Here is a 15,961-nt window from a genome sequence, read left to right on the forward strand (position 1 = left end):
GGAGACTGAAAAGGTACCACGACCCTACCAAAGGAGCCAGACCTCTGTCTGGGATTCCCAAGCTATTCCGGTCAACATCGAACACGTCACGTACAAACCTTTTTAAAGGGACTAAAACTTCTATGCAAAACATAAATAAAGCAACCGTGAGTACAAAGGTACTCAGCAAGACTTACATCAGAACTATCTACATATGCATCATGTTTCAATGAAAGGATTGTGGGGTTTGATTGCAGCAAGCCAGATTTGAATCTTGGATAACCTGTACCATGACTACAAGTTCTTTCTTTGAGGTGGGATAGCGCACACGAGTCCACATATTCACCAATTCAATACACCACTATGGATCCACTCCCGTCTTCCTACGATAAGGCCATCCATAGCACTCACACTTATCTTGCATGTTTTAGAGTATCTATTTAAATTGTCTATGTACCACGTAATGCTTCCAGGTAGTCCATATCCAAGGACGCGGCTATTCGAACAGATTGATTCACCCTGTAGGGGTATACTTCTTCACACATGCTCTCACCACTTAGCACCATATGCACGTCATGCATCTCGGCAACCTTCAAGCGGAAGCATTGGCGTGGGTATCGGCCACTACTGTTAACCATACAAGACCCTAGTCCAGGTTTATCGCCTATTTGAGAATGAACCCGCAAGGAAGTCTGGCCGAAGTTTTCTTAACGGCCCCAAACGATGTGCGCAGGGTTCCCAAGCCCACCATCCGGGTGCCACTTGGTACACCGTGCCACTGTGTATCTACCGCAGAGAAGCCTACACTGTCGGGAAGAGCTAAACACGACCGCCAACACTTTTCCTACAAACACCAGAAACTAGTTGCAACTCCTGGACAGAGATCTAGGCGATTAATAAGCCAAGAGGGTCAATTAAGTATCCGAATGTGTGGTAGTATCTTGTCTTGGATAACATAAACATAACTCAGTTCTTAAGGACGGTCCCAATGAGACAACCCACCATGTACTCTTTGTAGTTGATGCTAGTTGGATTATTTGGTGGAGGAGTTTATGTTCTGATCCTTGATGCTACTAATTACCTCTCTGGTCATGAATATGATTATGCTTTGTGAGTAGTTACTTTTGTTCCTGAGGACATGGGATAAGTCATGCTAATAGTAGTCATGTGAATTTCGTATTCGTTCGATAATTTGATATGTTGTATGTTGTTTTTCCTCTAGTGGTGTTATGTGAACGTCGACTACATAACACTGCACCATTATTTGGGCCTAGAGGAAGGCATTGGGAAGTAGTAAGTAGTTGATGGGTTGCTAGAGTGACAGAAGCTTAAACCCTAGTTTATGCGTTGCTTCGTAAGGGGCTGATTTGGATCCACTAGTTTAATGCTATGGTTAGACTTTGTCTTAATTCTTCTTTCCTAGTTACAGATGCTAGCAAGAGGGGTTAATAATAAGAGGGATGCTTGTCCAAGTAAGGACAGTACCCAAGCGCTGGTCCACCCACATGTCAAACTATCAAAGTAACGAACGCGAATCATATGAACATGATGAAACTAGCATGACAGAAATTCCCATGTGTCCTCGGGAGCGTTTTTCCTCCCATAATACTTTGTCCAGGCTTGTCCCTTGCTACAAAAGGGATTGGGCCACTTTGTTGCACCGTTGCTACTTTTGTTACTTGTTGCTTGCTACGAATCATCTCACCACACAATCACTTGTTACCAATAATTTCAGTGCCTGCAGATTTTACCTTGCTGAAAACCACTTGTCAGATCCTTCTGCTCCTCGTTGGGTTCGACACTCTTACTTATCGAAAGGACTACGATTGATCCCCTATACTTGTGGATCATCAGCAACTTGCACCAATGCACATGAATTAGAGGAAGTCCCTTCTTACACCTAACATATACCTCGTGCTCGAGACACGAAGACAATGTCTACAAAGTTTCCAGCACTAGCTTAATGTCCAACATAAATCATGGAACAAATGAAAATGTTGCCGATGGGCTCAACAACAATTCATCAAGATACCCATATAAGTGGATTTCCACAACTATGTGAGCAAGATAATAGCATTGGTCAGATCAAATAATACAATGGTGTAGGCTCAAGGAAATCCATGAGTAAGACACCGTTACGAAAATCTTTGGCTCTGAGTTTGATTTGATAATAGCCCACACTCAAATCAAAATTGGACAAGATAATATATGCAACAATTGATCACACGAATAAGCCGATGACAATATCATCTTCTTCAGACTCACACAACAGGAAAAATATCCTTTTTAAATAAGCTAAGTTTAGGCGAAGCTTTTATCTTCCAAATCTCCAAGTTGTTGTTTAGCTTAACCCACTAGCTCGGGGGATCCAACACGGATTCTTGGAGAAGGGGTTGGTTTATAGAAAGACCAATTTAGTCACAAGCTCAACATATCAGTCAGGAAACAACCTGGTAATACTTCCAAGAAGATATTCAGAATATCACGAACCACCGATATATTATTAAGCTCGGGAACAATCTCGCTTTTCAGGGCAAGATGATGTGATCAATAGAGCGAGGGATTGACACAATCCTAACCCATCGATCAAAAAGTGCACCATGAAACATGGACTATGTAGCACGGTCAATCTTAGGATGATGATTCAATCACCATCACCATAAGAGTGAATTTATTGTCCATTAACTACTAAACAATGACATTGCTAGAAGTATTGATTTGACACATCATGGTTCACTTGTCGATATTCCAGTTACAACCAACACGGAAACCGAGGGATGAATAATGATGTCGTGAAGTATCACTACATCAAGAGCTCATAAGAGGTGGTGCAATTCTCACGACATTCTTGACAACAAGAGGGTAATACTCCAGGATAGAACAGAACAAAAGCCAGATTGACATTTTGATCTGCGGAATACAGCTACTTTGACCCAATCCAAGAAATGGATGAGATACTAGAGTTTGCTTCTCCTAGTCATTCGAGAATAGAACAACTTGACAGACCACAGGGATAAAAGACATCGATGACACGAATGCACAACTACTCTTGACTATCCTCTCATAAATGAAGGTAAGAATACAACTAGTTAGGACCAACTTAAGAGCACATGATTTATCTGAGTTGTGGATGCATAGATTAGCATGTCGAACGAGTTCAACATAATTCTTCTAGATAACCCATGCAGAAGGGCGAAGTTGGCAGAATCACAATACGGGGTAGAGAACTCATGACAAGCACTCTTATTATGATCTTTAGTTCATGAAGAACTTCTGCCAGAGATGGTCCATGGTATTGGAAGAATGATTTACCATGTACGTTGGGAACTGCAACAAGGTTACTAATCATTCTAAAGGAACTAGCAACACTATCAACAGAAGTGAGCAGAATGATCCTTTGGATTCAGGAATCTAGAATTAGGATACCTACAAACTAAATAAAATCACGAGATGTTTTTCGAAAATGATGGCCAGAATTATCACATTGGAAACATAGAACACATCTAAACTATTGGGTGGTTTTCGAGGTGACTTGGTTTCCTAATACTTCAACAATAGGTCGAGGTAATAAAGTACCTCATCACAATGATTAGTGTGCTTTGTGTGGCCAAAAAGACATTAGAAATAAGAGGAAGGAATTTTGCAATTGCATCAGATTGTTTAGAAACCTTGGAAAACTCGGACAACATAACGGCTGTACGGGCATGAAATATGAGGCAACCTGCAAGAAAACGAACAACATTACAATTGAATTCTTATGAAGACAGTGAACCACGAAGACAACAACTTTTCTATAAGTCTTCAACATAGTAACTCGTCATCCTAATGATTATATGAGAAAGCCTAATTCTTAAACCCCATAGAATAAAGAAGAGGATGACTCAGAATAAGAATGACACAAGGAAAGGAGTAAAAAGAGCCTTACGTTCCCTTCCACAAACAATTCCCTTATATAACTAAAGAGTTGCTAGACACAACATCGACCAGTTTGGCTCGGTTATCCTACACGCAGTCAAGCTCTGATAACAAAGCTGTCGGGACCCCGATCCTGAATCATAAGAACCCAGCCTGTAACACATCACATCACTTTGCGGCCTCACGCACGGTAAACTCAACGGCTGCCACCTTACCTTGGCCAGGACCGTTTGCGTCTATTGGATCACGTATACGAATGTGTCGCTAGCATTCAAACGACAAGAACCCGGGTCGACATGGCTAGTTATAAACCCAACTGGTACATCCGTACAGGGACATGCATACATAACCCAACAAAGCAGGTGTCAGTCATCAGCGTGTGTAGACGAGTCGTAGCAAGCTACAAGGACTCCATTACACCGCGTGACATTTCCTCGAAGGGACAGGCACAACAGCAAAGAAGGATACATGCTGGTCAATCAATGTGTCCGGAGCAGTAGCAAGCTACCAAGGCTCGGTGGAAGCACAAAGAGGCATTCCCCCGTAAAGAGTACTACTAAAGGCACACAACTAGGTGTCGAATCCCACACATATAATGCATTTCATAACATACACACAATATGCACTATATGTGTAGATACAACATAGCATCACAACATAAATCTATGACTCAAGCTTTTATTAAAGACTCATAAAAGTGAACATAGTATGATATTACAAACAGGGGCCTCGTGACCCGTCAGTCAAGTCATACAAACATCAAGCGGAAGCCAAACATGTCTGGGTAGAGACATCTACAAAAAATGGCTGGAGGAGCCTGAAAAGCTACCACGACCCTACCAAAGGAGCCAGACCTCTGTCTGGGATTCCCAAGCTATTCCGGTCAACATCGAACACGTCACGTAGAAACCTTTTTAAGGGGACTAAAACTTCTCTGCAAAACATAAATAAAGCAACCGTGAGTGCAAAGGTACTCAGCAAGACTTACATCAGATCTGTCTACATATGCATCATGTTTCAATGAAAGGATTGTGGAGTTTGATTGCAGCAAGCCAGCTTTGACTCTTGGCTAACCTGTACTATGACTGCAAGTTCTTTCTTTGAGTTGGGATAGCGCACACGAGTCCACATATTCACCAATTCAATACACCACTATGGATCCACTCCCGTCTTCCTACGAGAAGGCCATCCATAGCACTCCCACTTATCTTGCATGTTTAGAGTATCCGTTTAAATTGTCTATGTACCCCGTAATGCTTCCAAGTAGTCCATATCTGAGGATGCGGCTATTCGAAAAGATTGATTCACCCTGCAGGGGTATACTTATTCACACATGCTCTCACCACTTAGCACCATATGCACTCATGCATCTTGGCAACCTTCAAGCGGAAGCACTGGTGTGGGTGTCGGCCACGACTGTTAAGAATACAAGACCTTAGTCCAGGTTTATCGCCTATTTGAGAATGAACCCGCAAGGAAGTCTGGCCGTAGTTTCCTTAATGGCCCCAAACGATGTGCGCAGGGTTCCCAAGCCCACCATCCGGGTGGCACTTGGTACACGTGCCACTGTGTATCTACCGCAGAGCTGCCTACCCCGTCGGGCAGAGCTAAACATGGCTGCCAACACTTTTCCTACAAACACCAGAAACTAGTTGCAACTCCTGGACAGAGATCTAGGCGATTAATAAGTGTAACATCCCAAATTTTCAGATTTGGTATGTTAATAGGATCATTCTTTGTCATCTTGATTTCTATGCGTGTTTGAATTTTTCTGAATATTCTTTTCATTATGCAACACAGGGCAATTTATATTGGAGTGGAGATAACATGACTTCTCCCCATTCAAATAAAGAGTTCATAAGGTTTAGAATATTATTTTGGAGTCGCCTCATATGGTTTTGCAAATTTCATAATCTCCGAAATCATTTCAGTTTATTTTTTTAATGCTCGTTGTGTACCATTTTGCATAAAAGTTATTTAAAAAAAATGCATTAGGTGGAACTAGGGTTCCGGTAGATTATATTAGTTGCATATTTTTTTGCTGTGTGTGATAGTAATTTTTTTTAGAATATTTCTGGTATTTTTCTTAACCAGAAATATGTATGTATATGTGGAGTTATTTTCCCATAGCAGTTTTATAAAAAAAACGAAGTGCCACGAGGGCATCCCAGCCCCAGCGCACAGAGTGGCCAGGCCGCACCGAGTGCACCATTGGCACCCAGCTCTCCATCGCGCCAAGGGCTGTGCCCCATAGGCCACGAACCCCACCCCTGGTCAACTCCTACCCTGGGTCCAGCTAGCGCACCTGCCAGGCATCGAGCCTTCTGGCTAGGTCAACACAGCCAAGCCCCATCGATCCAGGGACCGAACCTGCTCGAGGCCACGAGCACAACACCCAACACCAGACTCCAGGGGACTCACGTCTCCCAGCCCCAGGGAGCCATCGCCCCACGCACCAGCGCCGAGCGGGCCCTGACTCGCCAGGGATCCTTTCTCCAGCCGGACTCTGCCTGCACCTCCCGAGACCGAAACCCCATAGCCCAGGTGTTTTTCTCTCGCGAGGGCATATAGCAAGGACCGAGAACCCCTGCAGCCCCGTTTCTTTTCCCCTGTCAATGATTCCTCCAGTCGCCTTGTTCGCCTCAGCCATCGTCCGCCCCTTACCGTCATCCTTGCCGGAGCAACACCGTGGAGGAGCGCCGTTCGCCTCATCTCGCCGATCCACGCAGTAGCGCCGTTCATCGGAGTTAGCCGCCGTCGTCATAGTTCGTCCGACAGCCATCGGAGAAGCACCACCGGAGGAGCCACGCCGGGACCAACCCGTTTTTCCCTGTTGTTCGTGGTAAGCACGTGCAAACGATACGATTCTGCCAATATGCGAAGTTGCTACAGTACCGAATAAAACTTATTTTTGGTCTGTTTTTAGATCGGGCAGATTCTCGATAGGATTTTGAAACTTGTTTAACTTTTCATTCGTATCTCCGAATCAGGAAATTCTTTCTCCAATGATCTCGTATTGATGAGAAGAATTTGATAGAACCAATAGTTTTTAGGTTATCATTATTTAAAAGTTTGGTTGGATCAGATTTAGTTCGAACCTCCCGGAGGCCATATTTTGCAAACCGTTCATCTAATTTCATTATTTATTTTTTGCTTTGTGCTCCCACTATCATATAGATAATAAATATCTATTCATATTTTCTGTTAGTTGAGTTTTCATTGAATTCTTTGTTGTTGACTTTATTTTGATGTTATGTGAGTACGGTTTATTTATCGATGCCTTCGTCGAATATATATATATATAGATAGATTGTCCGGAGTGTGGAGCGGATTAGAATTAAGCGTTAGAGTACTTCAACACCGTTCAAGGCAAGTTTGCAATTTTGATTATGCTCATCCTATATGTATGCTTTGCATTGTTATGATATGTTATGTGTTTGGTGTGATTCTTATATTGTTTGTCGCCATATGTGTGTCCTGGATTGCAATGTTTAATTGTGTGCTTGGATATGCTATGGTAGACATGGACTCGTACCGAGTGTTTTATGAAGTAGTGAGTGTTTATAGCTGTAGGCTCGGGGCTTTTGCTCGAGTGAATGCGTCTATGGCTGAGCGCTCTATTGTCCCTAGAGAATGCGCCATGACTGAGCGCACTTGAGTTGTCGGGACTTAAATCAGGTGAATGCGTTGATGGCTGAGCGCTTCGGAGTCCCCATTGAATGTGTCATCGACTGAGCGCACTTGATACATCTTGAAGATCTTTGTCATCTCACCGTAGGTTTGTGAGTTCTCTCTTGCGGGTTTAAATTGGTTGTGGCGTGTGAGACCTTGATCAGTTCATGGAGGTAGGTGAAGTTAGCTTTATACCGAACCAACTCGACTGTTTCGTTTGTCATACATTGCTTATATATGTAGGTTTGCATTATCATTATGTGTGAATTGCCAATACATTCAATGTATTGACCCTTGTGGCTGCAACTTATCATGTTGCAGGATATTCAGATGATCAGTGAGATACAGTAGGGTCACGAGTCTTCACTCAACCTTTTCGCCGGTGGGCTATGATGGGACTCATCGTTATTATTTTGCTACCTTTCCGCTGCCATTATTTATTAGAGCTAGCTAAGTGCTATGCATATTGTTATACTTTATAAATTCTGGATCATACGTTGTAATAAATGATGCACTTGCTATTCTGGTATTCATCTATACTGTGTGTGCTAGCGAGTCGATCCAGGGATTAGCACAGTTAAGCACAGAGACTCAAATCCTTCGAGGTTTGGTCGTTACAGATGGTATCAAAGCAATGCATTGAGTGTAGGTCGTGGCCCTAGAAAATGGATTAGAAAAGCCATAGGATTGAAAAATTATTCTATAAACTTTGTCTACATCTTACTCTTTCATTAGATAACCACTCTAGTATCTTGACCAGCTTAAGTAGGAACTAGTGCTGAGACCACCACTTATCTTGTTTTTATTGCGATATTAACGTGTTAGGGCATCTGTTTATGCCCGCTTTGTGGCATGACGATACTAGGTTGCTTGCTTGATTGTTATTTTGCTTGTTTGTTAAATTAGGATCTTGTCGGAATTCTTCGACTATATATATAGATACGTGTGATTGTTGTTATGTTTGTTGGTGTTATTTGATAGTGTGATTTGTTTGATTTGGAGTTTGATGCTAGCATATGGGTAGTGTTTTTCCCCTTAGGCCTAATTCTATCTAGATCTCATCTATGCTTACCCACCAGATGTCGTTGAGACGCAATATTAGAGCCGGTGGTTCAGGAGACAACAACACTGATGTGCCACCATTCATGCAACAATACCTTCAAGGACAGGCCCAGTTGATCCAGCTACTCAGTCAGAACATAGGGAACAACAACAACAACAATCCACCTCCACCACCACCAGTGGATGCACTTACTCGTTTCTTGAGGTTGAATCCTCACAGGTTTTCCAGCATCCCCGAACCTATTGTAGCAGATGATTGGCTTCGTTCGGTTAATAGGAACTTTGAGACTGTTGGGTGCACTGATGCAGAGAGAGTGAGGTTTTCCTCACATCTGTTGGAGGGTCCTGCCGCAGCTTGGTGGGACAACTACCTGGTCACCTATCCCATTGATACTATCACCTGGGCGCAGTTTCACACAGCTTTTCGCGCCGCACATGTGTCTGCTGGCGCCATGAGTCTGAAAAAGTAGGAGTTTCGTAGCTTGCGCCAGAGAGGTCGCTCAGTTAATGAGTATGTGGAGGAGTTCAATAAGCTTGCACGCTATGCACCTGACGATGTTAACACTGATGCAGCCAGACAGGAGAAGTTCTTGGAGGGTCTTGATGACGAGTTGGGTGTTCAGTTGACAGTGGCAACTTTCAACAATTGTCAGGAGCTTATTGATAAATCTATTGTATTTGAGGGCAAATTTCAAGAGGTGGAGGATCGGAAAAGGAAGGCAAGGGACACTGAGTTCAACTCTGGAGGTCATCAGAAGCAACGTAATTCATCAACATCTTCCGGGTACTATGATTTCAAAGTGGACGTGTATAATGGTCATAACCACGAGGTACATAATCATCATAATGGCAATGGGCACAACCATGATGGACAAAGGAACGAGAACAATAGCCACACCACTTTGACGCCCACCAAGAAGGATATAAGTCACTTACTTTGTTATAGGTGTAGAAACCCGGGGCATTATTCCAACAACTGTCCTCTATTGAAGGACATGGATGATGCCAATGCAAGCTCCAAAGAAGTGGGGTCTGACCACGTCGAAAGGGGACATGTGCACCACACAATGGTGGGAAGAGCTAATAATGCACTAGTCTTCGGTAAGATTTTAATCAAGTTTCAGTATTATGACCGTCCTCTCAATATTGGTGCATCTTATTTGTTCATGTCAAGGGAGATTTGGGATATATGCAGCAAGTAAGCCTGAATACCTTGGGATATGGATTATATCAATTACCCATCTTTAACCTTGCTAGCCAACTCGAATCTCGAGGACGAGATTCCTTTTAAGGGGGGTAGATTTGTAACATCCCAAATTTTCAGATTTGGTATGTTAATAGGATCATTCTTTGTCATCTTGATTTCTGTGCGTGTTTGAATTTTTCTAAATATTCTTTTCATTACGCAACATAGGGCAATTTATATTGGAGTGGAGATAACATGACTTCTCCCCATTCAAATAAAGAGTTCATAAGGTTTAGAATATTATTTTGGAGTCGCCTCATATGGTTTTGCAAATTTCATAATCTCCGAAATCATTTCAGTTTATTTTTTTAATGCTCGTTGTGTAGCATTTTGCATAAAAGTTATTTAAAAAAATGCATTAGGTGGAACTAGGTTTCCTGTAGATTATATTAGTTGCGTATTTTTTGTTGTGTGTGATAGTAATTTTTTTTAGAATATTTCTGGTATTTTTCTTAACTAGAAATATGTATGTATATGTGTAGTTATTTTCCCATAGAAGTTTTATATTAAAGAAATGAAGTGCCACCAGGGCTTCCCAGCCCCAGCGCACAGAGTGGCCAGGCCGCACCTAGTGCACCATCGGCACCCAGCTCTCCATCGCGCCAGGGGCTGTGCCCCATAGGCCACGAACCCCACCCCTAGTCAACTCCTACCCCGAGTACAGCTAGCGCACCTGCCAGGCATCGAGCCTTCTGGCTAGGTCAACACAGCCAAGCCCCATCGAGCCAGCGACCGAACCTGCTCGAGGCCACGAGCACAACACCCAACACTAGACTCTAGGGGACTCACGTCTCCCAGCCCCACGGAGCCATCGCCCCACGCACCAGCGCCGAGCGGGCCCTGACTCTCGAGGGATCCTTTCTCCAGCCGGACTTTGCGTGCACCTCCCGAGACCGAAACCCCATCACCCATGTGTTCTTCTCTCGCGAGGGCATATAGCAAGGACCGAGAACCCTTGCAGCCCCGTTTCTTTTCCCCTGTCAACGATTCCTCCAGTCCCCTTGTTCGCCTCAGCGACCATCCGCCCTTTACCGTCATCCTTGCCGGAGCAACACCGCGGAGGAGTGCCGTTCGCCTCATCTCGCCGATCCCCGCAGTAGCGCCGTTCGCCGGAGTTAGCCGCCGTCGTCGTAGTTCGTCCGACAGCCACCGGAGAAGCACCACTTGAGGAGCCACGCCGGGACCAACCCATTTTCCCCTGTTGTTCGTGGTAAGCAGGTGCACACGATCCGATTCTGCCAATATGCGAAGTTGCTACAGTACCGAATAAAACTTATTTTTGGTCTGCTTTTAGATCGGGCAGATTATCGGTAGGATTTTGAAACTTGTTTAACTTTAGATTCGTATCTCCGAATCAGGAAATTCTTTCTCGTGTGATCTCGTATAGATGAGTAGAATTTGATAGAACCAATAGTTTTCAAGTTAGCATTATTGAAAATTTTAGTTGGATCAGATTTAGTTCAAACCTCCCGGAGGCCATATTTTGCAAACCGTTCGTCTAATTTCATTATTTCTTTTTGCTTTGTGCTCCCACTATCATGTAGATAATAAATATCTATTCATATTTTCTGTTAGTTGAGTATTCATTGAATTCTTTGTTGTTGACTTTATTTTGATGTTATGTGTAGCGACCCGACTCAAGATGAGTCAAGCCTGTGTGTTTCTGTGCCATCCCTGGATGAGTATGCTGGCACACACAGTACATCAATGTATATATCAAAGTGCAATCACATGTAAATAGCGTAAAACTGATATATACCTTAAATATCTCAGCGGAAGCAGTCAAGGGAGTGGAGTCCCAATAAACACCAACGGCAAGTTGAGTGTAGACCGTAACCCTGAATCGTACTCTTACTCATCGAAGCAAAATATCTGCAACATAAGACGTTGCAGCCGTGTAGGTCAGAATATTGAATATGCCGGCAAGTCACATAAGAGAGGGGTGAAAAGTAATCATCTATACTATATGCATATATGGCAGGTGGGGCCATAAGTTTTTTGCGAAAAGCAAGTTTTCTCCTACATCAACAAGGGGCTAAAAGCAAAATGTTACTACATTGTTGGTTGTTAACGAGATGGTTCCACCAACCAATTCTCGTACCCATGTTGTCAATAATACCCACATCAATATTGTTATTTGTGTTGAGAATTTCAGATAACTTCAGTTCCTTTGGTTCAGGTTGTCCATGACTGTGGACACGGCTAATCGATTAGGTTTGAGTATTCTGCAGAGTTTTGCACACGTTCCCCACAAGATTTGATCGCCTCCGTGTATGTCCTCGCACTTCAAGGTGTTTGAAGACCGGATGATCAAAACATGGTCTTTCAACAGGTCCGTCTGAATCCCTGTCGGTGCCCATCCAATCCTACCGTTCTTCTACATCTGCTAGCACCGCCTGTCCAGAGTCGCCGCATTGTCCAACCAAGCCAGAGCCCATAATGACTTGTGGCAGTGCAGGTAAGCCTTGGGTCTTGAAAATATCCGTCCGTCCCTTTGAGCCTGGGTGAAGCTTTCCGCAGGATGTCATGGCCTCTCCAGCATCCCGGGTCATCCACTGGGTTCTCCAGGGAGCCGATCAACCGTCCTTCACCCAGAGTTGCATTGCGTCCGAGGTCTTGAAAATCTTGTCTTAACCGGTCTTGATTATTTAGTCAACCTCGCATCACTCGTGTTATGCACTCAACCGAAATCCCGTCTACTCTAGCATAGTAGTATGAAAATTGTCGTCCCGGGCCAAGTATCGGGGTTGTTGTGTGCCTACCACATGATACTACAATCTATACTAAAATTTCCAAGTACCTACTCAGCATGCAATTGGGCATAGGATGGTAGAACTACGATGCATAAAACATAGGTGATAGTATGATCAAAGTGACTTGCATGGTGATGTTGACGAAGAAGAATTTCTCGAGAAAATAACTTGATAGACTACTCGTCACTCTCCAATGAAATCTATATAACAAACATATCATTCACATAAGCACTCATACTAGCAATCATTCTAGCAATCAAAACAAAAGAGAGAGCGAAAAGGAATCCGGAGGAAACTTCAAATAAGACTAGGGAGTCTTCTACTACGTCAAACACTAAATAGTTTTTGTCTAACAGAAATTAATAACAAGGAACTAAGATATAAGTTTGACTAAGATAAATAAAATATTTTTCACAAAACTATTTGAAAGTATTTCCAAACGGGATTTGAAACAGTGGAGAAACCAATTGCAAGTTACTAAGGAACTAGAATTGATTTCATGAAAACAAATAAAAATAAAAATCAAAACTTGTTGCAAACCTACTATTATCTAACAGAAAACCAAATATAAACTTTCTCAAATATAAAAAAACTAATTTAGAAACAAATATAGAAAAAGAAATAGCTATAATCCTAAAAGAACTAAAACAGAATCTGTTTTGGTAAAAAACCCAATTAAAAATATTTAAAAAAAAATGAAACTTAAACTACTGAAAGATATGATCAATAGGAAGCAGCAGCAAAAAGAATCAAATTAAAAGCTATTTTTTAAACTCCCGGAATAAGAAAAACAAGCTTTAATTCAAATCTGATCTAACTCAATTTTTATAAATCCAAACATAGACAAATTACATATCTGCAGAAACTACATAAAATTTGTGATCCAACGCAAAAAGAATCACCTAATTCGGAGTTATAGACTAATAGATATGAATTTTTTAAGATTGCAATTTTCTGAAAAAACTGCAATACGGGATTTCGTGAATCTCACCATGGGTGACAGAGAGGAAGAACTCCGGCGAGGTAGCTGCTCCGGCGAGGTGGGGAAGTCGCCGACGGGGAGGGGGAACGGCGGAGGGGGTCCCGAAGGCGAGGAAGGGGGCGTCAGGTGCTCCTGGGCGTTCTTTTGTTCGGCTCCTTGCAGGAACTACAATGGTGGGGGCGTCGTGGCTATGGGCAGGGAGAGGACGAGCTGATGGGGAAAATGGAACGAGGAGAGGAGGGGCGTTCTTATAGGGGTGGTGGGAGGCTCGGGAGGAAGTGTAGCCCGCGAATCGGGGGAGGGAAACTTCCTGGGAAGCTTCTGCCATGGCCACAGAAGGAAGCTCGTGAGGAGGAAGAAGAAGGTGGGATTGGGCCAGATTGGTTTCCTAACGTGGCCCAAGTACATTACTAAAATAAGAGATCTCTTTCCCTTTCTATTAAAACAAGAATTAATACGATTAAAAGGAAATAGAATATCCTCGGAATATAGGGGTATAATATATTAAAGTTTTCAGAAAAATAAATCCAAAAAGATGGGCATTTTTCCACTACCAAAATAAATACTTCAAAAAAATGTTTTTTTAGAAAATCCCTAAATTGGTTTATTTTCTTTTTGCAAATATTTTTCAAATAAACCTTGGGTTTTATGGTCCAAATATTTCAAAGGAATATCCCCGGTTTGGAGGGTCATGTTCCTCCTCTCTTTCTTGCTTGGCAAGAATTATTTTCGGGGTATTTGTCGGGGAAGAAAAATATAGAAGCAAGGGCAAATATTTGAAAGAATTCAATTGCAAAACTCCGTTCAAATTCTTTATAGTTGAAGAAGTCATGTCATCTTCTCTCTTTGTTTTTAAATGATTGAATTTGAATTTACCGGAGAAGGGGAAAGTCATTTTATTCCCTCTCATTCAAAAGTTTTTGAAAAGTTCCAAATTTCACTCAAGTTTCAATCACTCAAGCAAACAAACAAACAATCTTATAATTATATTAACATTCCAAAATTTGGGATGTTACAAACCTACCACACTTAAAATGAATCTCGTCCTCGAGATTCGAAGAGGCTAGAAAGAAAGGTTAGGGTTTGGGGATCTTTTAACAAATCCAATCTCCGGCAAGGTGGGATGCTACCACACTTAAAATGAGAGATACTGGTCCCTCAAAATGCTTTAACGATTCCTCTGGGGTTTTGGCAACTGACATCGCACAGTCTTCATATTAAATCCTTTGGTGATGCTCTCCCGTTGATATAAGCTTCTTCCGTCATTGGTTCTTCTTTAACTGACAGTCTCGTGATCAGTTCTAACTAACCTATCGATGATTCTCATGGTGGTCTACCATTTCTGGCTATCCTGCAGAGAGAGGGGTCTTGGTTTCATCCTCACCATAAAATTTCTTACGCGTGAAAACAAGTGCCATGTACATGGGGCTTTCATCATACCATTCTAAGGCTTAAACAAAAGCTTCAAAGAACATCGTCTCTCACTATGGGTAAGTCTCTCAGATTTACCATTCCGAATAGCAAGATAAATGATAAGAGTAAGTCGTCATGGTGATCAATCCATTCCGTACCCAAATCATTTCTCTGTATAAGGTTTAGCGAATCTCGCATTCTAACACTTGGGCATCCTCACTAGCGTTGCAGAATTTCTCTTGTCCACGAACGAAGTTCGGATAATCCATTGGTTCTGCAAGCTGAACAAAACATCTATCGTATCTTAACAACTCTCAGGTTTTTCGTATGCTCCTAAGAAAACGTTTGTGATCCATCATAGCTTCTTCCATAGATCATATCCATTTCATAATCAATCCTTTATTACTTCCTTAATTTCTCCTCAAAAACTCCAATTCAAAAGTACTCTATTACAATGCTGCCATCCACATTGTTCGGTATGGTCAAGCATTTCTGCCAACTTTATTCATCTATCTCTCTTGGAGATATTTTAGTTCCACTCGAACTTTCCGAGGTGCTCCTTGAAATCATCCATCTTTTGCTTCATTATGGTGGCCATTAGCTTCATCTCCATCATCTCCGCACGTACCTCACTCAGGTATTCCTGGGTATGACGGAGTCTTGCTTCAAGTATTTCTCCGATCTGACGTATGGCTTCCATGGCAGCTTCACGAACAACATCAAAGAAGGTTGCTCGTGGTACACGTGAAATGAAAAAGTATTGCCCCATAGTCTTTGGACAAACTCCTTTCACATGATGAAGGTGTACTTCCACATACCAAAGTTCTACTCCACTTTCCATGAATGGGTAGCCTTTGTAGACTGCATCTCCTTCAAGATGAATGTGCTTCATCGTGTCCTTCAGGATTTTCGGGTAATCATGATCACTGGTCAGGGTCA

This window comes from Hordeum vulgare, chromosome 3H, assembly GCF_904849725.1.
Source record: "Hordeum vulgare subsp. vulgare chromosome 3H, MorexV3_pseudomolecules_assembly, whole genome shotgun sequence".
Lineage (NCBI taxonomy): Eukaryota > Viridiplantae > Streptophyta > Magnoliopsida > Poales > Poaceae > Hordeum > Hordeum vulgare.